Raw genomic sequence first — 24,784 nt, forward strand, 5'->3', positions numbered from 1 at the left:
TTATGAATTGTTATGCTGAGGTAAACAGGCAAATTTGAACTCATATGCTATCCCTAACCAAGTGCTGTTTTCTAATTACCCTGTGTTTGTGGACCAAATTGGCTTCCCAATTGCATAATGCCTCAGATTTAAGGTGTCGTTCTTATGTTTAAATTTCAACCATGACTTTATCCAACTTATTCCAGACCTACAATACTCACCCCAGAACTTTTTGTTCCTCTGATTAGTCGAACATCTCCAACTCCTCCACACGCCCAATCCTATTGTCCCACCATTAGTGACTGCGTCACCTCGCATAAATGCCGCTCGCTAAGATTACTGCCCTATAATCCTCCATCTCACTCTCTCCTGAGATTCTGCTAAAAACCCACTATATTCAGAAAGACTTGCATTTATATAGCTCCTTTTATGATTACAGGGCACCCCAAAGGGCTTTATAACCAATGAGGTGCTTCTGAAGTGTAGCCACTGTTGGAATGTAGGAAACGAGCAGTCAATGGGCGCATAGCAAGTTCCCACTAACGGCAACATGATCACCACCAGATTATCTGTTTTTTTTTGTGGGTTTGATTGACGGATACACATTTGCCAGGATAACGGGGGTAACTCCACAGTTCTTCATCAAAATAATGACATGGGATCATTATCTCCACCAGCCTCGGTTTGATGTCTCATTTGAAAGACAACAATGTAGCACTCCCTCAGTACTGTACTGGAACCAGTCTGACTTCTCTGCTCAATTTCTGGAGAGGAAACTGAAACCAGAACCATCTGACTCAGAGACAAGAATGCCACCAACTGAGCCGACACTTAACCAAGCTCTGGTAACCTCATCTAATCTTTACTTTGTGGCTTAGTGCGGGTTCGCCCTCATGTCTCTGAGCAATTTACTATGTTAAAGGGGCGATATTAATGCAAGGAATAGTAAAGGCTATTTCCACTGGTTGGTGAACTTGTAATTCAAATGTCTAAATTTAAGATCACCGCCCCAAAAAAAGCAAGAGAGAATTTAGGAAAATCAATCTGCTTATATGTTTCACAGTAGGTTATTTAGAATTCTCGACTGGAAAGATAGAATCCCTACAGTGCAGAAAGAGGCCATTTGGCCCATCGGGTCTGCACCAACCCTTCGAAAGAGCACCCTACCTAGACCCAAACCCCCCCACCCTGTAACCCTAAGGCGCAATTTAACATGGCCAATCCACCTAACCTGCACCTTATTTGGTCTGTGGGAGGAAACCGGAGCACCCAAAGGGAATCCACACAGACACGGGGAGAATGTGCAAACTCCACACTGACGGTCACCCGAGGTCCGATTCGAACCCGGGACTCTGGCGTTGTGAGGCAGCAGTGCTAACCACTGTGCCACCGTGTTGCCCTCTCCTTCAAGTCACAGAATCACAGAATTGTTATGCTGCAGAAGGAGACCACTCAGCCCATCATGTCAGCACTGGCTCTCCCAACGAGCATTATGACTTAGTGCCATTCCCTTGCCTTTACCCCGAATCCCTACCCATTGTTTCTATTCAAATGATGGTCTTAAGCCCTCTTGAATGCCTCGATTGAACCTGTCTCCCCCACACTTCCAGGCAGGCCATTCCAGACCCGGACCATGCTCTATTTGGCGGGCAGTGAGTTCCAGGTCATTGCCACTTGCTGTGAGAAAATGTTCTTCCTCACAAAACATAATCGTTTTTCAAAAGGAAATTGAAAACTATTTGGGGGGAAAAAAGGATTTAGAGAGAATACAAAGGAACAGGAATTCTTCCCAGAGAGCCCTATGGACCAAATTGTCTTTATCTGTGCTGTAAGAGTGTAAATGATGTCAGTGCAGAAAATAACAACACAGACCATGATGTTACCGAAAATAAATGCAGCAAGTTTACTGGGCAGTGGAAGATGGTCAGCGGTCTGGAGGGCTTGGTTTAAAAAAAAACAGATCGAAGAAAAACCCAGCAACTCTATTTAATTGTTGCCACAAGCTATGTGAAATCTCGACTGCAGGATCTGGTGGTCAAATACTGGCACAAAAAGCAGTTTACAGGTACATTTATGCTGCAGCTGTTGTCCTGAGATTGGTAGGGGCAGCAGCATTTTCAGGCAGGCATGCTCTAATAGTCTGGCACCAATTCAGATTGTCAATCCAGGGGAGAGAACTCTCTGCCTGAATGTATTCACAGACAAGCACAGAGCTCTTTTCCTTGTAATTAAACTCCAAATACTTGGAGTATTGGGTGGAGCAGCCGCACACTCTGAACATTTAACTCAACTCTGGCTCAGCTTTTTTTGGTAATAATCACTTTCAATACAAGTGTCAACAAGATGACACGTAATTCAGTTTAAAAGTCATTTTGTGTTCTCACTGTGCACACAACAGCAGTTCAGCACTGCATCCGCAGCTGATCGATCTGTCCCTCTGCCAGTTAATAGACCAAGCAAACAATAGGGACCGTACAAAGTTATTGCTAAATACGAAAAACAACAAAAATAGATGTTTTGCTTGGAATTCATATGTGCGAATTCTCATAGCTTTGCAAATCCTCGGGCAACTGAGACGAAATCCAGTTTAATTGGCCAAGGTCACCTCCCTCTGGAGTTTCAACCGCCCAAGTATTTGTATTTTCTATATGTTGTCTAAGAGATGGCATTGCAATGATTTGTGAATGAATGCAAAACACCAGAGTGACTTCAGAACCAGCTTTTTGTCATTTGAAAGCAGCATCAAAAGGTAACGATTACCTGGAGGTTTGCCAATTTCTTGCATTGAACCACAATAACAACTCGCTGTCGTGCACTTATCGGGATTTAATCCACTCCTGTCCGATTGAGAAAAGAGGTTAATTACAAATCAAGTGCTTTAGAAAAACAGGAATATTGAAAAGTGAACAGAATGTATACCAGCACACGGTTCCAGAGTCAGCCTCACTGATTGGTGCCCAGACCTATCTGACCAAGAACAGTAATCACAAGGCTTTTGATGAATCAAAGGGGTAATTAACGCTGGATTTTGTTTTTCTATAGCTGCTGTTGATTTTGCTATTTTCATTGACATCGAATCCCTACAGTGCAGAAGGAGGCCATTCGACCCATCAAGACTGCACAGACCTTCCGAAAGAATACCCTACCTAGGCCCACTCCCCTGACCTACCCCTGTAACCCCATAACCCCAGCTAACCTGCATATCTTTGGAAACTAAGGGGCAATTTTTTGGACTGTGGGAGTGTGGTGTATTATACTGCATTGTAATTCACACTGTATTGCATTGCGTTGTATTGTGTCCTTGTGGGCTCTGTATGTGAGCCGTTGCGCGGCTCTGCCCATAGGGGAAGATGAGGAGTTTGTACTGGGCTCCACCCTTGGCTCCGCCCATGGCTCCTCCCACTAACCAGAAGTATAAAGTGCTGCAGCCGTAAGCCTGCTCTCCGTTCCTCTGGTCGCAGGCGGGCTTAGTTGTAAGACTATTAAAACCACAGTTTACCAACTTGGGGAAGAGCGAGCTGTTCATTGTACACCCGGGGGACCAGGAGGGGGGGATTGGTAGGCTCCCACTATAAAGGGCGGAGAGGAGCTTCAGGTACTTGGGGGTCCAGGTGGCCAGGAGCTGGGGGGGCCTTGCATAAGCTTAACCTCACGAGGCTGGTGGAGCAAATGGAGGAGGAGTTTAAGAGGTGGGCATGTTGCTGCTGTCTCTGGCGGGTAGGGTGCAATCAGTCAAGATGATGGTGCTCCCGAGATTTCTGTTCCTGTTCCATTGCCTCCCCATCCTTATCCCGAAGGCCTTTTTCAGACGGGTTAACAGGAGCATTACGGGGTTTGTGTGGGCGCACGGGACCCCGAGGGTGAGAAGGGTTATCCTGGAGCGGGGCAGGGATAGGGGGGGCTGGCACTACCCAACCTCTGTGGGTATGATTGGGCTGCCAACGCAGCAATAGTGCCTAAGTGGGTGATGGACGGGGAAGGGGCAGCATGGAAGAGGATGGAGATGGCATCCTGTGTGGGCACGAGCCTAGAGGCGCTGGTAACGGCGCTGCTGCCGCTCCCTCCAACGAGGTATACCACGAGCCCAGTGGTGGCGGCTACCCTCAAAATTTGGGAGCAATGGAGACGGCACAGGGGGGAGGTGGGGGCCTCGATGGGGTCCCCGATACGGGGGAACCACCGGTTTGTCCCGGGAAGAATTGATGGTGGGTTCCTGAGTTGGCACAGGGCAGGTGTTAGGAGGTTGGGGGACCTGTTTGTAGACGTGAAGTTTGCGAGCCTGGGTGAGCTGGAAGGGAAGTTCGGGCTCCCCCCGGGGAACATCTTTAGGTACATGCAGGTAAGGGCGTTTGTCAGGCGGCAGGTGGCTGAATTCCCTCTGTTGCCGCCGCGGGGGGTCCATGACGGGGTGCTCTCGGGGGTGTGGGTTGGAGAGGGGAGGATCTCGGCAACGTACCAAGTGATGCAGGAGGTAGACGAGACGTCGATGGAGGAGCTGAAGGTTAAATGGAAGGAGGAGCTGGGTGAGGAGATTGAGGGGACATGGGTGGACGCCCTAGGAAGGGTGAACTCCTCCTCTTTTGTGCGAGGCTTAGCCTCATACAGTTTAAAGTGCTGCATAGGGCTCACATGACCGGGACAAAGCTGAGCCGGTTTTTTGGGAACGAGGACAGGTGTATTAGGTGCTCAGGGAGCCCAGCAAACCATGCCCATATGTGCTGGGCATGCCCAGCGCTGGGGGAATTTTGGAAGGACATAGCAAGGACGGTGTCGAGGGTGGTAGGATCCAGGGTCAAACCGGGCTGGGGGCTTGTAATATTTGGAGTTGCAGAGGAGCCGGGAGTGCAGGAAGTGAAAGAGGCCGGCATTCCGGCCTTTGCATGCCTAGTAGCCCGGCGGAGGATTCTTCTTCAGTGGAAGGATGCGAGACCCCTAAGCGTGGAGGCCTGGATCAACGATATGGCGGGGTTTATTAAATTGGAGAGAGTGAAATTTTCCCTAAGGGGGTCAGTGCAGGGGTTCTTCAAGAGGTGGCAACCATTCCTAGATTCCCTGGCAGAACGGTAGAAAAAGGCCAGCAGCAGCAGCAACCCGGGGGGGGGGGGGGGGGGGGGGGAAGGTGGGGAGGGGGGCGTTTTCTTTGTTTTGGGCTGAAGGAACGTGTATATTTGTTCATTGCTAATGATGGGCGTTAATTTATTTTTCTTTTTTGTATACATGGGGGGGTTTTGTTATTGATATTTTGTGAAAATTTGAATAAAAATTATTTTTTTAAAAAACCACAGTTTACTTCCAATCGTGTGTCTAGTGAATTGATGGTCACATCAATTTAATAGTCTTAGAAAACTTGAAGAAAACTACTATGGAATCAGCCCTCAAACCTGACCGACTAGAACCCGACCCACAGGCTGCAGAGGCGAGGGAAATCTTCCTACACTGGCTCCGATGTTTCAAGGCCTACATGGCTGAATCAAGCACTTCCGAGACTACAGAGGAGCAGAAACTCAGCCTACTGCACGCAAGGTTGAGCCATCGTATCTCTACGCAACTTAATTGCCACCTCATATACTGCGGCCCTGGCTATGCTCGACCGAATGTACGTGCGGCCCATCAACGAGGTCTACGCATAGCACATTTTCACGACCGCCGCCAGCACACCGCGGAGTTGGTGAAAGACTTTCTGCGCGATTTAAAAGCCCTCGCTCGGGACTGCAATTTTCAGGCTGTAACAGCCGCCCAGCATATGGAACTCGCTGTCCGTGATGTATACATTGCAGGGCTAAGGTCCAACTATGTGCGCCAGCGATAGATTGAAAAAGGGGCCCAGAACTTGGAGGACACTGTAGAGTTAGCTACAACTATGGAGGTCTCATTCCGCAATTCGAACTCATTCCACGCGGACCAGGCGACCCCATCGTGGGCCCTCGACCAGTGACTGCCCCAGCCCTGTGCCGCGTGGCCAGCCACCCACTATGCAGCACCAACGTGCCATTTTTGTTGACAGCCCCAACACCCACGGCAGCACTGCCCGGCCCGCAACGGGACCTGCAGCAGCTGCGGTCACAAAGGACACGATGCCCGAGTATGCCTGGCAAAGTCGAAAACTCCAAACTCCCCCGCAGTCCAGAGCACTCGCCTCCCCAACTCACAGGCCCGCAGGCCCCGTAATGCTGCAGCATGTCTGCCGACTCCGCCTCCACCCGACATGTGCGACTCATGGGGGCTGCCATCTTGGCAACCCTCCTCCATGCGGCCGGCCATGTGCGACTCATGGGGGCCGCCATCTTGGACGCCATCTTCCTCGCCGCCCGCCACGTGCGATCCACGGGGGCGGCCATCTTGGGCTCCGTCCTCTCCAGCCTCCGAATCTCATCTCGACGACTACAACCTCAGCGGACAGTCATCACGGGGCCACTCCAGCACAGCTGATCGAGCCGCCGACTACCCGCAACTCAACGCAGCCATGTTGGACCAGGCGCGTCCGAAACACCTCCAGAACTCGATGATGTCCGTTAAAATCAACGGGTACAGGACACCGTGCCTCTTCGACTCCGGGAGCACCGAGAGCTTCGTACACCCTGACCTGGTAAGACACTGTTCGCTCCCTTCGGCGGACCCCTACCTCCACTCACTATCTGCAGTCTAGCGACGCTAACAATCGACCCCCCTTCACTCTTTGCTAACCTCATTCCGAACTGCAAACCCGTAGCCACTCATAGCAGGCTGTATAGCCTGAAGGACAGAGTATTTATTAGAACCGAGATCCAGCGTCTCCTACGTGAGGGAGTCATAGAGGCCAGTAACAGCCCCTGGAGAGCTCAGGTGGTGGTCGTCAAGACCGGGGAAAAATTCCGAATGGTAGTGGACTACAGCCAAACCATTAACCAGTTCACGCTCCTCGATGCGTAGCCCCTCCCCAGGATTGCAGACATGGTTAATCAGATCACCCAGTACCGCATATTCTCCACGGTGGATCTGAAGTCTGCATACCACCAGCTCCCAATCCGCCCAGAGGACCGCCTCTTCCATTTCCACCTGGTCCCCTTTGGTGTCACGAATGGGGTCTCACTGTTCCAACGAGCAATGGACCGAATGGTGGACCAGTACGGGCTGCGGGCCACGTTTCCGTACTTGGATAACGTCACCATCTGCGGCCATGATCAGCAGGACCACAACACCAACCTCCACCGATTTCTCCAAACTGCCCAGAAACTTAATCTCACTTATAATACGGAGAAATGCATTTTCCGCACGACCAGGCTAGCCATCCTCGGCTATGTCGTGGAAAACGGAGTCCTGGGCCCTGACCCGGATCGTATACACCCCCTCTTACAACTCCCTCTCCCTCATTGTCCAAGGGCCCTCGAGAGGTGCCTGGGATTTTTCTCTTATTATGCCCAGTGGGTCCCTCAGTATGCGGACAAAGCCCGCCCACTATTTAAGGCCACACTCTTTCCTCTGTCGGCTGAGGCCCGCCAGGCCTTCAACTGCATCAAGGAGGCCATCACCAAAGCTGCCATGCGGGCGGTGGATGAATCCGTCCCCTTCCAGGTGGAAAGCGACGCCTCAGCGGTCGCTCTCGCTGCCACTCTGAATCAGGCAGGGAGACCAGTCGCCTTCTTCTCCCGAACCCTCTCCGCTTCGGAACGTCGACACTCCTCGGTCGAAAATGAAGCCCAAGCCATTGTGGAAGCCATACGGCACTGGAGGCACTACCTCGCAGGTAGGAGGTTTACTCTCATCACCGACCAAAGATCGGTTGCCTTCATGTTTGACAACTCGCAAAGGGGCAAATTTAAAAATGATAAAATCCTGCGGTGGAGGATCGAACTCTCCACCTATAATTATGATATTATGTATCGACTGGGGAAGCTCAACGAGCCCCCAGATGCCCTGTCCCGCGGCACGTGTGCCAGCGCGCAAGACGACTGCCTGAAAGCTATCCACATTGACCTCTGCCACCCGGGGGTCACCCGGCTCACCCACTACGTCAAAGTCCGAAATCTGCCTTTCTCCACCGAGGAGGTCAAAGCCATCACCAGGGATTGCCCGATCTGCGCGGAGTGCAAACCACACTTCTATAGACCAGACAAGGCCCACCTGGCAAAGGCATCCCGGCCCTTTGAACGCCTGAGCATCGATTTCAAAGGGCCACTACCCTCGACCAATTGAAATATGTACTTTCTGAACGTCATTGATGAGTTCTCCCGCTTCCCCTTTGCCATCCCGTGCCCCGATATGACCTCCCACACAGTCATCAGAGCCCTGCACAGTATCTTCACCCTGTTCGGTTTCCCCAGCTATGTACACAAAGACAGGGGTTCGTTCTTTATGAGCGACGAGCTGCGTCAGTACCTGCTCGACAAGGGCATCGCCTCGAGCAGGACTACCAGCTACAACCCCAGGGGGAACGGGCAGGTGGAGAGGGAGAACGCGACGGTCTGGAAGACCGTCCTACTGACATTCCGGTCCAGGAATCTCCCGACCTCCCATTGGCAGGAGGTCCTCCCCGACGCGCTCCATGCGATTAGGTCCCTCCTGCGCACCGCCACCACACAGATCCCTCACGAATGACTATTTGTTTTCTCAAGGGGCACTACCACGGGGGCTTCGCTCCCATCCTGGTTGAGGACACCGGGCCCGGTTCTCCTCTGGAAGCACGTCTGGGCACACAAAACAGATCCGCTAGTAGAGAGAGTACTACTACTCCATTCGAACCCCCAATACGCCTTCATTGAATACCCCAACGGCCGTCAGGACACCGTTTCCCTCTGGGACCTGGTGCCTGCAGGATCCAACTCCACCACCACCACCGCCGAGGTACCCCTCACACTACACCCATCCCAACACCCCGCGCCCTGCACCCCCGCGCCTATAGGTTCCCTGCCCATGCTCTGCCCCCCCGCGCCTATAGGTTCCCTGCCCATGCTCCGCGCCCCCGCACCTATAGGTTCCCTGCCCATGCTCCGCGCCCCCGCGCCTATAGGTTCCCTGCCCATGCTCTGCCCCCCCGCGCCTATAGGTTCCCTGCCCATGCTCCGCGCCCTCGCGCCTATAGGTTTCCTGCGCCCTCCGTCGCCCGTCGCACCGGTCAGGTATGAAGCTCGGACCGAATCACCCCCGGAGTCCAGCATCGTACCCTCACCGACCGGCACCACCCAGCCACCCGAAAAGGCTGCAACCCCGGTGCTCCGCCGATCCCCAAGGACAACTCGGCCACCGGACCGACTCAACTTGTAGACCCGTCACCTCCGCCGGACTTGATTTTTTACAGGGGTGAATGTGGTGAATTATACTGTATTTTAATTCACACTGTATTGCATTGCGTTGTATTGTGTCCTTGTGGGCTCTGTATGTGAGCCGTTGTGCGGCTCTGCCCATAGGGGAAGATGAGGAGTTTGTACTGGGCTCCACTCTTGGCTCCGCCCATGGCTCCTCCCACTAACCAGAAGTATAAAGTGCTGCAGCCGTAAGCCCTGCTCTCAGTTCCTCTGGTCGCAGGCTGGCTTAGTTGTAAGACTATTAAAACCACAGTTTACTTCCAATCGTGTGTCTAGTGAATTGATGGTCACATCAGGGAGGAAACTGGATCATCCGGAGGAAACCCATGCAGACACAGCGAGAATGTGCAAACAGACAGTCACCCAGGCTGGAATCGAATCCAGGTCCCTGGTGCTGTGAGGGAGCAGTGCTTTAACCACTTTGTCATTTACTTCTCTTCTAGACCCATCTATTTGTTCCTTTATTTGTCCCATTCCCAAATCCTTTTTCCTTGCACCATCACCCCTTTTGTCCTTTTCGTGTCACCCTGGATCACTCTAACCTCTGAGTCACAAGGCGTGGGGTTCAAGTCTCACTGCAAGACCCGAGCACAAAATGGCTGCCACCCTCGGCATGTGCTACACTGTCAGTGGTGAAATGTTGGGTGAGATGTTGGGTTGAGGTCTTACCTGCCCTCTTGAGTAAAGATCTCGTGGCAATATTTTAAAATGAGCTGCTGAAGAAGAGTCATATTGGACGTGAAACACTAACCTAGGGCAGTATTCTCCCCCCTGGCCGGGTGGGAGAATTGGCGGGGCACCGCGCGAATGGTGCCCCACCACCCCGACACCCACACGCGATTCTCCCACCCACCCTCCCCCGAAACTAGCGGCGCACGAATCATGCTGGGCCGCTCGGAGAATTGTCGCAAATGGCAAGCGGCGATTCTCCGGCCCGGATGGGCCGAGCGGCCGAGCGTAAACGGCCGAGTCCCGCCGGCACCATCCACACCTGGTAGCTGCCGGCGGGTACTTGTCGCAAAGGCTAGGGGGGCAGCCTGTTGAGGGGGGAGGGAGGCTCTGTTCCCGGGGGGGAGGAGCTCCGATGGGGTCTGGCCTGCAATCGGGGCTCACCAATCGGCGGGCTGGCCTCCCCCCCCCCCCCCCCCCCCCCCCCCGCCCCGGGCCTACTTCCTTCCATAGCCGGCCCCAGAACCCCGGCGCCATGTTGGTGAGGGGCCGGAGCGCTCCGTGAGGTTACAGCGCATGCGCTAGTTGGCGCCGGCCCAACTGCGCATGCGCGGGACCCAAGGCGCTGAGTCTTTTATGCAGTGCCGGGTCTCTGATGTCACGCCGAGGCCCCGCCCCCGTAAATCGCGTGACGTCCCTGCTAGCCCCACGGAGGGGGGAGAATAGGGGTCTGGGAACGGGCGCCGATGCCGGAGTAAAACACTCCGGGTTTTACTCCGGCGTCTGCACTTAGACTCCGGTTGGGAGAATCCCGCCCCCTGTTTCTCTCTCTCCAGATGCTGCCAGTCCAGCTGAGTTTTTCCAGCATTTTCTGTTTCTATTTCAGTTATTCTAGGTGTCCTGGCCAATATTTATCCATCAATCAACTTTATAAAAACAGAATACCTGGTCGTTATCACATTGCAGTTGTGGGAGTTTGCTTTGTGAGAAGTTGCTGCCATGTTTCCAATATAATAACAGTGGCTACACTTCCAAACTGCTTTGTTTAAAAAAGGAGGTAGGCAGAAAGCAGGAAATTATAGGCCAGTGAGTTTAACTTCGGTAATAGGGAAGATGCTGGAATCTATCATCAAGGAAGAAATTGCGAGGCATCTGGATAGAAATTGTCCCATTGGGCAGACGCAGCATGGGTTCGTTAAAGGCAGGTCATGCCTAACTAATTTAGTGGAATTTTTTGAGGACATTACCAGTGCAGTAGATAACGGGGAGCTGATGGATGTGGTATATCTGGATTTCCAGAAAGCCTTTGACAAGGTGCCACACAAAAGGTTGCTGCATAAGATAAAGATGCATGGCATTAAGGGTAAAGTAGTAGCATGGATAGAGGATTGGTTAATTAATAGAAAACAAAGAGTTGGGATAAATGGGTGTTTCTCTGGTTGGCAATCAGTAGCTAGTGGTGTCCCTCAGGGATCCGTGTTGGGCCCACAATTGTTCACAATTTACATTGATGATTTGGAGTTGGGGACCAAGGGCAATGTGTCCAAGTTTGCAGATGACACGAAGATGAGTGGTAAAGCGAAAAGTGCAGAGGATACTGGAAGTCTGCAGAGGGATTTGGATCGGTTAAGTGAATGGGCTCGGGTCTGGCAGATGGAATACAATGTTGACAAATGTGAGGTTATCCATTTTGGTAGGAATAACAGCAAACGGGATTATTATTTGAACGATAAAATATTAAAGCATGCCGCTGTTCAGAGAGACTTGGGTGTGCTAGTGCATGAGTCACAGAAGGTTGGTTTACAAGTGCAACAGGTGATTAAGAAGGCAAATGGAATTTTGTCCTTCATTGCTAGAGGGATGGAGTTTAAGACTAGGGAGGTTATGTTGCAATTGTATAAGGTGTTTGTGCGGCCACACCTGGAGTATTGTGTTCAGTTTTGGTCTCCTTACTTGAGAAAGGACGTACTGGCGCTGGAGGGTGTGCAGAGGAGATTCACTAGGTTAATCCCAGAGCTGAAGGGGTTGGATTATGAGGAGAGGTTGAGTAGACTGGGACTGTACTCGTTGGAATTTAGAAGGATGAGGGGGGATCTTATAGAAACATTTAAAATTATGAAGGGAATAGATAGGATAGATGCGGGCAGGTTGTTTCCACTGGCGGGTGACAGCAGAACTAGGGGGCATAGCCTCAAAATAAGGGGAAGTAGATTTAGGACTGAGTTTAGGAGGAACTTCTTCACCCAAAGGGTTGTGAATCTATGGAATTCCTTGCCCAGTGAAGCAGTTGAGGCTCCTTCATTACATGTTTTTAAGGTAAAGATAGGTAGTTTTTTGAAGAATAAAGGGATTAAGGGTTATGGTGTTCGGGCCGGAAAGTGGAGCTGAGTCCACAAAAGATCAGCCATGATCTAATTGAATGGCGGAGCAGGCTCGAGGGGCCAGATGGCCTACTCCTGCTCCTAGTTCTTATGTTCTTATTTGCCTTCAAACACTTTGTGACGTCCAGTGGTCATGGAAACCAGCATAAAAATGCAAGCCTTTATTTTTCCTTGTCTTTTTTTTTTAACAAACAATTTTATTGAGGTAGTTTTTCGGCATTGTAAACAGTTACAGACATCAACAGAAAGAAAGCAAAAAAAGGCAAAAATGTGCAAACATTCACGTACATTCAATACTTCAGTCGTAACATACTGCACAAGCCCGCTCCTCTCCCATCGGCACTACCCACCAATTTATCCTTCCTACTCTACCCTCCCCCCACCAACCCCCCCCCCCCCCCCCCCCAACCCCCTGCTGAAGCTCACTCTCCCGCAAAGAAGTCAATGAATGGTTGCCACCTTCGGGCGAACCCCTGTACAGATCCCCTCAAGGCGAACTTAATCTTTTCCATACCCAGAAAACTCAACATGTCCGAAAGCCACAACTCAGTCTTCGGGGGCTTTGAGTCCCTCCATGCCAATAATATTCGTCGCCGGGCTATCAGGGAAGCAAAGGCCAAAACATCGGCCTCTTTCTCCCCCTGGACTCCCGGGTCTTCTGAAACCCCAAAATTTGCCACCCCTGGACCCATCGCCACCCTTGCTTTTCCTTGTCTTTTTAACCCTTTCCCTCCTTCTGTACTTACTTAAAACCTGTTATATCTCTAGCTTTTAGGTAATTCTGATGAAATGTCAACAACCTGAAATGTTAATTCAGGTTCTCCCTCCACAGATGCACCCTGGGTATTTCCAGAATTTTCTCTTTTTATTTTGGGTTCCCAGCATCTGCAGTGTTTTGCCTTTGCCTGATATTTCATCCAATTGGTTATTTTGATCAAAACACAATTATTGCTTGGCCCCTTGACGGGGCTATTTAGCCCTGATTTCAATACATGGAACATGGCTGGAAAGATGCAGTGTTCATGTATTTTCCATTGTGTTGAAATGTTCTCATACACCTATCTATTCATTAAAACATCCATAACCAAATAGGGGTGGCGCGATGGCACAGTGGCTAACACTGTTGCCCCACAACACCAGGGACCCGGGTTCAATTCACGTTCTCCCCGTGTGTGTGTGGGTTTCCTCTGGAGGCTTCAGTTTCCTCCCGCAGTCCAAAGATGTGCGGGTTAGGTGAATTGGCCATGCTACATTGCCCCTAAGTGTCCAAAGGTTAGGTGGAGTTATGGGGATAGGGCGAGGGATTGGGCTTTGATTGGGTGCTCTTTCGGAAGGTTGGTGCAGATTTGATGGGCCGAATGGCCTCCTTCTGCACTGTAGGGATTCTATCATTCTAAGTTTGGCAAAGTCGTTCAGAGGTGTAGATAATACTTGAGTGGAGACTTAAACCAATCCTCTTTCATAGGTGAATTGTTCAAATGAAGCTATCGCTATTAATCTGATTTTAGCTTCTTTTATTGCTTACTGCGTAATGGAGACTAATAATAGTGCTTTATGAAGAACTCGGCCACAAGTAGATCATTGGCTGATTTAGAACTTAAATTGGTCTTGTATTAATGGAACAGTTATCTTTAAAATAGATTTGCCACAGGATTTAATCATCAAATATATTGTTTTTTAACACAAAATTGTAGAACATTGCAAAGTATCAGCATCTTTCAACAAGTTAACAATGGTAGTAAAATAAACTGGAAATTCATAATTAAGCAAACAATACTGTCTAATCAGATAAGCAAGGGAACGGATATAAACTGTTAATAATTTAAAGTAACACTAAATTGCATAGAAGGGCATTAACCGGAGATTCAGCTGTGCGGATATATGACCAGACTGAATGTGTGGTTGTTAGATTAGAGGAGAATTATATTCTCATGTGTCGATCTGCCAATAAAATTGTGTCACTGAATGGAAACAAGGTTCCAGTTAGACCCTTCACATCCGGGCTATTTGAGCCGCAGCACCTAAACCTTGTTTTACATGATAGCTTTAGCAACGGTGTGTGGCACACTGATTTTCTCTGACACTAAAGATGTAGTGTAAATCTACATATATAGAAAAGCAACTTCTCATAGCATTACATTGCCATGTACCTGATCTGAGCGAAGCTCATTCTTAAATATGATATTGATGCCATAATGAAGTCCACATATTAAAACAGAGAAACATTTCCAAGCATACAAAGATTCGAAATAGGAGCAAAAGTAGACAATTCGGCCCCTCAAGCTTGCTCCACCATTTAATAAGATCGTGACTCATCTGTTTGAATTATGCATTCCGATATGCATCCCCACACCCCCCACCATAACCTTTGATTCACTTGCTTAAAAATAATCTATCTCCCTCCAGCTTAAAAATATTCAATGCGGGGCAGCACAGTGGTTAGCATTGCTGCCTCATGGCGCCGAGGTCCTAGGTTCGATCCCGGCTCTGAGTCACGGTCCGTGTGGAGTTTGCACATTCTCCCCGTGTTTGCATGGGTTACGCCCCCACAACCCAAAGATGTGTAGGGTAGGTGGATTGGCCACACTAAATTGCTCCTTAATTGGAAAAAATGAATTGGGTACACTAAATTTACATTAAAAAAAATATTCAATGACTTCACCTCTATTGTCTTCTAAGGCAGAGAGTTCCAAAGTTGGTAGCAATAAGCTGCTGCTAATCCTGGTGCTGCCAGCGAAGAATGTGAGTGACCTGCAGATAAAACAGGGCTGAAAAGGACATGAGCCTGTTTACTAAACAGAAAACAGGAAAAAAAAACACTGTTTCTGCTCACCTGGCGTGAAAAAGGCACACTGTAACCTTCAACTGTCCTATATTTACCACTCTTAATGTGTTAAAAATATGTACTTAACCATTCTAATAATTTTACATTACTAGTTATTAATAAAGAGTATCTCACTATCAGGACTCGTTGAAAGAATCACAATGAAGATTAACCTATTTTTATTGCATTTTTAAAAATTTATATTTTGATTTGGTGAGGGATAATTGCACATTGTGGGCACAGGGGCTTGAAGGAATTATAATACTGGACAGTCTGAGGAAACTCAGTTGAGGAATTTGGAGTAGAGACTGTTTCAATAAGGATGACTTTTTACTGAATCCACTGACCCCCGAAGAAAACCAGATCCCTGACTTTCTGGATGATGTTCTCCTCTGCAAGTGTTCTTTCAGAACAACAAACCTCCGTACACATTTGCGGTTAAGTTATTTCTTCAAGTCAATACCTTTGATTTTGTTATTCGCGTTTAATTGTCCAAGAAAACATAGCATTCTCCATACCATGCAGAGCGTGCTGGGCCCATAACCCAGACGTCGATGGATCAAAGCCATCCTCTGCTATTTATATGGGTGGCACTGTAGCACAGTGGTCAGCACTGTTGCTTCACAGCTCCAGGTTTGATTGCTGGCTTGGGCCACTGTCTGTGTCGAGTCTGCATGTTCTTCCCGTGTCTGTGTGGGTTTCCTCCGGGTGCTCCGGTTTCCTCCTACAAGTCCCGAAAGACGAGCCTGTTAGGTGAGTTGGACATTCTGAATTCTAGTGTGGTGACTAGGGGCTTTTCACAGTATCTTCATTGCAGTCATTGCTGAATCTTCCTCTTTTAAAAAAAATATTGAATAACTATTATAGAATAGATAGAACAGTACAGCACAGAACAGGCCCTTCGGCCCTCGATGTTGTGCCGAGCAATGATCACCCTACTTAAACCCACCCTATACCCGTAACCCAACAACCCCCCCCCCCCCCCCTCTCCTCCTTAACCTTACTTTTTAGGACACTACGGGCAATTTAGCATGGCCAATCCACCTAACCTGCACATCTTTGGACTGTGGGAGGAAACCGGAGCACCCGGAGGAAACCCACACACACACACGGGGAGGACGTGCAGACTCCGCACAGACAGTGACCCAGCCGGGAACCGAACCTGGGACCCTGGAGCTGTGAAGCATTTATGAAATGAAAAATGAAAATGAAAATCGCTTATTGTCACGAGTAGGCTTCAATGAAGTTACTGTGAAAAACCCCTAGTCGCCACATTCCGGCGCCTGTCCGGGGAGGCTGGTACGGGAATCGAACCGTGCTGCTGGCCCGCTTGGTCTGCTTTAAAAGCCAGCGATTTAGCCTTGTGAGCTAAACCAACCCCTTTTATGCTAACCACCTTGATTCTGGAGCTCCACCGCGGAACACATGACTGGGGGACCGGAGAATCCCGCCCGGTATATACTCCACTGTGCCCCACATTCACTTGGGTTTCAGAGTAGAGAGTGTATTTGCCCACAGTCATTTTGTGTGCTTAAAAGGGACTTTGTGTTAATGAGACCATTGTAGATTAAGGTGTACTTTGTAATCTGTATTAATCCTAAAACCTGTGTGTAATTGTTAAACCAAGGTGATAGTAAAGATCAGAATCCAATTATTTCTGTTTAAAAAATGTTTTTTTTCTTGTTGCTAAAACTGATTAGAGGTCCTGTGACCCTGTTATTCCATGTTTTGCTTTTTAAAAAGTTACAGTCTGTTGAGCCAGGGTTCCATTCTGGAATTTTCCCATCCAGTTATAACATCTGCTCGGATCTTAAGACTTATTTCTAATGTTTACCAATACAAATATAAATCCCCTAAAACGACCTTAATTTTCCTAACATGAGTCACTTTGGCCAGAATTCTTTGGCTGTTGCGATTCACTTTTCCCGCCGGTAGTACAAAACTGACGCCACTTTTCCCGCGGCGTGGGATGGCTTCAATGGGAAATCCCAATGATAAACACCGGAAAGTTAAAATCCCACCGCCAGGGAACATCGCACTGCTGAGCAACACACCGATGGGGAACCGGAGAATCCAGCTCCTCTTTCTCGTGTGATAATTATATAATATTTTTTACTTGTGTTTGTAAGGCCTCTCTACTCCTTTGAGGGTGCTACAAATAGGCAGCAGCAATTATACGGGGAAGCACAGTTAATGTTTCGAGCTCTGGTTAGATTACACCTGGCATCCTGAGAGCAATTCTGAACACCGAAATTAGGAAGGACGTATCAGCCTTGGGCAAATGCTGCGTAGATTTACTAGAATGATGCCTGGACTCTCAGGGTTAAATTATAAAGAGGATCATGCGGACTCGATACATTAACTGTGTTTCTCTCTCCACAGATGTTCCCAGACCTGCTGAGTTTCTCCAGCATTTTCTGTTTATATTGCAAGTTATACTGCCAGCTCTGCGCACTCTTAAACGAAGGAAAAGAAGAACATTGTGCAGAAAGATTGCTTTGCTAAATGACATACAAACACCGCTGAATATTAATATTGGCAAATATCTCATTGTTCCATTGGATCAGTAGTAATATTCAGGAGTAATATTAAGATATTAAGGAGTACATTGATCACTTAGAAACATTATAAACCAAACTTAGAATACAAGGTTGTGGGATTCATGCTTCAGCCAGGCAAAGCTCTGGTTAGATTATACCTGGCATCCTGAGAGCAATTCTGAACACCAAAATTAGGAAGGATGTATCAGCCTTGGGCAAATGCTGCGTAGATTTACTAGAATGATGCCTGGACTGTAAGGATTAAATTATAAAGAGTCAGTACACAGACTAAGACTGTATTTCCAGGAATTTAGACGATTAAGGGGTCATTCAATTAACTTTTCAACATGCAATGGGGAACAGGTAGGGTAAATAGAGAGAAACTAGTTTTGGGCTTGAGTCAGGTCTTTCAGGAGTGAATCATAGCATTTACAGTGCAGAAGGAGGCCATTTGGCCCATCGAGTCTGCACCGGCTCTTGGAAAGAGCACCCTACCCAAGCCCACACCCCCACCTCATCCCCATAACCCAGTAACCCCAGCCAACACTAAGGGCAATTTTGGATACTAAGGGCAATTTAGCATGGCCAATCCACCTAACCTGCACATCTTTGGACTGTGGGAAGAAACCGGAGCACCCGGAGGAAACCCACGCACACAAGGGGAGAACGTGCAGACTCCGTACAGACAGTGACCCAGCGGGGAATCAAACCTGGGACCCTGCACTGTGAAGCAATTGTGTTAACCTCTATGCTACCGTGCTGCCCCATGAAGTTGGGAAAGACTTCTGCACACAAAGAGTGGGACATGTTGCAACTCTCTGCTGCAAATAAGAATTAATTTTAAATCTGAAATTAATAAACTGTTGTAAACCAAAGATATTAAGGGATATGGGGCAACAGTGGGTATATGGAGGTAGGTTGTTGATTGGGTCTCATTACATGACAGTACAGCCTCCAAGGGCTGAATGGCCTTCTCCTGTTCCCATGTTCCTGTGATTTAAGAACAAAATTGATTTGTTCACCTTGGCTGTAGTTACACTTTCATATCTTGTTTTTCTTTTCAATACATAGAGCTGAAACAACCAATACCTCATAAGATAAAAATACCCAAGTTCTGCTCTGTGACCGGTTCCACCAGATTGGCTATAGATACATGCATGGGAAAAGAAGACAAGGCATTCAGGCAGTTTCCCCTTCTACTAAGCATCAACAAAATACGTTGCCTGTGCAAGTCTTCAAACAGCCAATCTACTTCTGAATAAAGTGTTCAGAGGCTCAAGTTTCTGCTAGTTCCTGCCTGTTCCAAAGATATTAAACATTCTCATATGACCTGTTTGTGTATTGTTGTCTTATTAATACCTGTTACTATAACCGAGTTCAACATAATCAGAATGTGTTGGCAGTCACATGCCACAGCCAGCTGCGTCTAGATAATAATAGTTCAAACTGGCCTCTGTTTTAATAGGAACATACGAACAGGAGCAGGCCATTTAGAACCTGGAATCTGTTCCACCATTTAGCGAGGTCCTGGCTGATCTATGACCCAACTACTGCCATTTCTTCAACACCTCAGCTTAGCAGAAATCTTTCCATATCAGATTTAAAATTAACAATTGATCTAGCATTAGCTGGCATTTGAGGAAGAGATTATCAAATGTTTACTAACCTTTGCTGATAGCAATTTCTTAGGCTGTGGCCCTTCGTCCTAGATTCTCCAATCAACAGAAATACTTGATGTGTTCCCCTGAATATTTTGGAGTCTTTTCTCAAATCACCTCTTAATCTTTTAACTTCCAGAGAATTTCGCCCTAGTTTGTGTCTCTTCCTAACTTAACTCTCAAAGTTTAGTCATTATTCTACTAAATCTACCTCTTTAACGGCTAATACATGCTTGCTGAGGTGTGGTCTCATAGTATCCAGGCCTAATGGCTTTGTCCAATTGCAGCACAATTTATGACCCTTTGCATTTAGTCCTTTAGAATTAAAAGCCAGCATCTCATTTGCATTTTTGATCATTTTTTTATATTTGTTTATGGTATTTTATTGATCCATGTACATGGAACCTTAAGTCCCAATACAGATCCTTGTGGGACATGCCTCGTCACATTCTTTCAATTAGAGTACCTGCCTGTTATCCGCACTCTGCTGCTCAGCTCATGTCCTAACCTGGTCAATCATTTGCTTTCAATTCTATGAGCTGCAATTTTAGTTAATAGTCTTTTATGAAGAACTTTATCAAATACCTTGTCCACGTCCATATAAATAGCTTTCGTGGACATGTCCTTCTCCAAAACGTGGTTGAGAATTTCTGGCCCTCCTGCCGTGGGACTTCCCGTTGCCCGCCAGCGGGGTCTTCTGGTGCCGCTGAGGTCAATGGCCATTTGCGTGGCTCACCGGCTCCGCCATTGAAGAACGCGCCATATTGGGGGTGCGGGGAGGTCGATTTCAGTGGGACTGGAAGTTCCCGCTGGTGGGAAGGGGTGGAAAATCCCACCCCTTCAGTCAGCTCATCAGAAGGTTCGGTCATGTTCGTTGGGCATTGCCAGCCTTCAGTCAATGCTCTCTCTATCTGGTCAGGGTAAACTTTTCAAGGTAAGTTACCTTATGCTTAATTATAGATTCTAGCAATTGCCCAACAACAGATAGAACATAGAAAAATACAGCACAGAACAGGCCCTTCGGCCCACGATGTTGTGCCGAACCTTTGTCCTAGATTAAGAAAAAATTAATCTACACCCCATCATTCTACTGTAATCCATGTACCTATCCAATAGCCGCTTGAAAGTCCCTAATGTTTCCGACTCAACTACTTCCACAGACAGTGCATTCCATGCCCCCACTACTCTCTGGGTAAAGAACCTACCTCTGACATCCCCCCTATATCTTCCATCATTCACCTTAAATTTATGTCCCCTTGTGATGGTTTGTTCCACACGGGGGAAAAGTCTCTGACTGTCTACTCTATCTATTCCCCTGATCATCTTATAAACCTCTATCAAGTCGCCCCTCAACCTTCTCTGTTCTAATGAGAAAAGGCCGAGCACCCTCAACCTTTCCTCGTAAGACCTACTCTCCATTCCAGGCAACATTGTGGTAAATCTCCTTTGCACCTTTTCCAAAGCTTCCACATCCTTCTAAAATGAGGCAACCAGAACTGCACACAGTACTCCAAATGTGGCCTTACCAAGGTTTTGTACAGCTGCATCATCACCCCACGGCTCTTAAATTCAATCCCTCTGCTAATGAACGCTAGCACACCATAGGCCTTCTTCACAGCTCTATCCACTTGAGTGGCAACTTTCAAAGAACTATGAACATAGACCCCAAGATCTCTCTGCTCCTCCACATTGCCAAGAACCCTACCGTTAACCCTGTATTCCGCATTCATATTTGTCCTTCCAAAATGGACAACCTCACACTTTTGAGGGTCAAACTCCATCTGCCACTTCTCAGACCAGCTCTGCATCCTATCTATGCCTCTTTGCAGCCGACAACTTCCCTCCTCACTATCCACAACTCCACCAGTCTTTGTATCGTCTGCAAATTTACTGACCCACCCTTCAACTCCCTCATCCAAGTCATTAATGAAAATCTCAAACAGCAGAGGACCCAGAACTGATCCCTGCGGTACACCACTGGTAACTGGTCCAGGTTGAATATTTGCCATCCACCACCACTTTCTGACTTCGATCGGTTAGCCAGTTCGTTATCCAACTGGCCAAATTCCCCACTATCCCATGCCTCCTTACTTTCTGCATAAGCCTACCATGGGGAACCTTATCAAATGCCTTACTAAAATCCATGTACACTACATCCACTGCTTTACCTTCATCCACATGCTTGGTCACCTCCTCAAATAATTCAATATGACTTGTGAGGCAAGACCTACCCCTCACAAATCCGTGCTGACTATCCCTAATCAAGCAGTGTCTTTCGACATGCTCAGAAATCCTATCCCTCCGTACCCTTTCCATTACTTTGCCTACCACCGAAGTAAGACTAACTGGCCTGCAATTCCCAGGGTTATCCCTATTCCTTTTTTGAACAGGGGCACGACATTCGCCACTCTCCAATCCCCTGGTACCACCCCTGTTGACAGTGAGGACGAAAAGATCAGTGCCAACAGCTCTGCAATTTCATCTCTTGCTTCCCATAGAATCCTTGGATATATCCCGTCAGGCCCGGGGGACTTGTCTATCGTCAAGTTTTTCAAAATGCCCAAGACATCTTCCTTCCTAACAAGTATCTCCTCGAGCTTACCAGTCTGTTTCACACTGTCCTCTCCAACAATATGGCCCCTCTCATTCGTAAATACTGAAGAAAAGTATTCGTTCAAGACCTCTCCTATCTCTTCTGACTCAATACACAATCTCCCGCTACTGTCCTTGATCGGACCCACCCTCGCTCTAGTCATTCTCATATTTCTCACATGAGTGTAACAAGCCGTGGGGTTTTCCTTGATTCTACCCTCCACAGATTTTTCATCCCCTCTCTTAGCTCTCCTAATCCCTTTCTTCAGTTCCCTCCTGGCTATCTTGTATCCCTCAAGTGCCCTGTCTGAACCTTGTTTCCTCAGCCTTACATAAGTATCCTCCTTCCTCTTAACAAGCCATTCAACCTCTATGGTCAACCATGGTTCCCTCAATCAACCATCTCTTCCCTGCCTGACAGGGACATACGTATCAAGGACATGTAGTATCTGTTCCTTGAACAAGTTCCACATTTCAATTGTGTCCTTCCCTGACAACCTATGTTCCTAACTTATGCACTTCATTTATTGTCTGACAGCATCGTATTTACCCTTCCCCCAATTGTAAACCTTGCCCTGTTGCACGCACCTATCCCTCTCCATTACTAAAGTGAAAGTTACAGAATTGTGGTCACTATCTCCAAAATGCTCCCCTACTAACAAATCTATCACTTGCCCTGGTTCATTACCGAGTACCAAATCCAATATGGCCTCCCCTCTGGTCGGACAATCTACATACTGGGCGGGATTCTCCCAACGGAAGACTAAATGCCGACGCCGGAGTGAAAACGGGAGTGTAAACCGGGCCTTGGCACCGTGTAAAAGCGGCGGCGTGTAAATTACGTGGCCAGTGCCGCGTAAATTACATCACCCGCGCATGCGCAGGTTGGCCGTCCTCCCCGTGGGCGCCCCGCAAGAAATTTCGGAGTGATTTTGCGGGGCGGCGGAGGAAAGGAGTGCGTCCTTCAAAGAGGCCGGCCCGCCGATCAGACCCCATTTGAGCGCCCCCCCCCCAGGTGCTCGATCCCCCCCCCCCCCCCCCCCCCCCCCCCCACAGGCTGCCCCCGCAGCATTCCCACGCTGTTCATGCCGGCAGCGACCAAGTGTGGTCGGCACCGGTGGGAACACGTCGTATTGGGCAGGCCGCTCGGCCCATCTGGGCCGGGTTACAAACGGCGAGTGCCGATTCTCCGAGTGGCCAGCTGTAAATCTTGGCGCGCCAGTTTGAGGGGGGGGGGGGGGGTGGGAGAATCGCGTGTGGGTGCCGGGGCGGCGTGGCGGGACTCGCCCGGCGCCCCCACGATTTTCCCACCCGGCATGGGGGGGTTTGGGGGGGGGGGGAGAATTGCGCCCACTGTGTTAGAAAAACTTCCTGGACACACTGCCTCATCCAAACTATTTGATCTAAAGAGTTTCCACTCAATATTTGAGAAGTTGAAGTCACCCATGACTACTACCCTGTGACTTCTGCACCTTTCCAAAATCTGTTTCCCAATCTGTTCCTCTACATCTCTGCTGCTATTGGGGGGCCTATAGAAAACTCCCAACAAGGTGACTGCTCCTTTCCTATTTCTGACTTCAACCCATACTACCTCAATAGGCAGATCCTCCTCAAACTGCCTTTCTGCAGCTGTTATACTACTTCTATTTAATAATGCAACCCCCCCATCTCTTTTACCACCCTCCCTAATCTTATTGAAACATCTATAACCAGGAACCTCCAACAACCATTCTGCCCCTCTTCTATCCAAGTTTCTGTGATGGCCACCACATTGTAGTCCCAAGTACCGATCCATGCATTAAGTTCACCCACCTTATTCCTGATGCTTCTTGCGTTAAAGTATGCACACTTCAGCCCATCTCCGTGCCTGCAAGTCAGTGTTACCTTCCTCACTGCCTCACTACACGCTTTGACGTCCTGAACATCGGCTACCTTAGTTGCTGGACTACAAGTCCGGTTCCTATTCCCCTGCCAAATTAGTTTAAACCCTCCCGAAGAGTACTAGAAAACCACCCTCCTAGGATATTGGTGCCCCTCTGGGTCGGATGCAACCCGTCCTGCTTGTACAGGTCCCACCATCCCCAGAATGCGCTCCAATTATCCAAATACCTGAAGCCCTCCCTCCTACACCATTCCTGCAGCCACGTGTTCAACTTCACTCTCTCCCTATTCCTAGCCTCGCTATCACATGGTACCGGCAACAAACCAGAGATGACAACTCTGTCTGTCCTGGCTTTTAACTTCCAGCCTAACTCCCTAAACATGTTTATTACATCCACACCCCTTTTCCTACCTACGTTGTTGGTACCAATGTGCACCACGACTTCTGGCTGCTCACCCTCCCCCTTAAGGATCCTGAAGACACGATCCGAGATATCCCTGACCCTGGCACCCGGGAGGCAACATATCTTCCGGAAGTCTCGCTCGCAACCACAGAATCTTCTATCTATTCCCCTAACCATTGAGTCTCCTATAACTATTGCTTTTCTATTCTCCCCCCTTCCCTTCTGAGCCCAAGAGCCAGACTCAGTTCCAGAGACCTGGCCGCTAGGGCCTTCCCCCGGTAGGTCATCCCCCCCAACAGCATCCAAAACGGTGTACTTGTTTTGAAGTGGAACGGCCACGAGGGATCCCTGCACTGTCTGCCCGTTCGTTTTCTTTCCACTGACTGTAACCCAGGTACTCTTGTCCTGTGGCTACTTCCTAGTAACTCTTGTCTATTATCCCCTCTGCCTCCCAGATGATCCGACGTTCATCCAATTTAGCATGGCCAATCCACCTAACCTGCACATCTTTGGACTGTGGGAGGAAACCGGAGCACCCGGAGGAAACCCACGCACACACGGGTAGGATGTGCAGA

The 24,784-nt window shown here is 48.6% G+C and overlaps 1 protein-coding gene across 1 annotated transcript in view; it reads right to left on the reverse strand.

The window, feature by feature from the left end:
* sgk2a (serum/glucocorticoid regulated kinase 2a) overlaps nucleotides 1-15,054 on the reverse strand; it is a 50,036-nt gene extending 34,982 nt beyond the window's left edge. The window contains exon 1 of the mRNA XM_038803554.1: nucleotides 14,973-15,054. The gene's annotated coding sequence lies outside the window, so the exon portion shown is untranslated. The remainder of the gene's footprint in view (nucleotides 1-14,972) is intronic.
* Between the last annotated feature and the right edge of the window lie 9,730 nt (nucleotides 15,055-24,784).

Source organism: Scyliorhinus canicula, chromosome 7 (assembly GCF_902713615.1).
Source record: "Scyliorhinus canicula chromosome 7, sScyCan1.1, whole genome shotgun sequence".
NCBI lineage: Eukaryota > Metazoa > Chordata > Chondrichthyes > Carcharhiniformes > Scyliorhinidae > Scyliorhinus > Scyliorhinus canicula.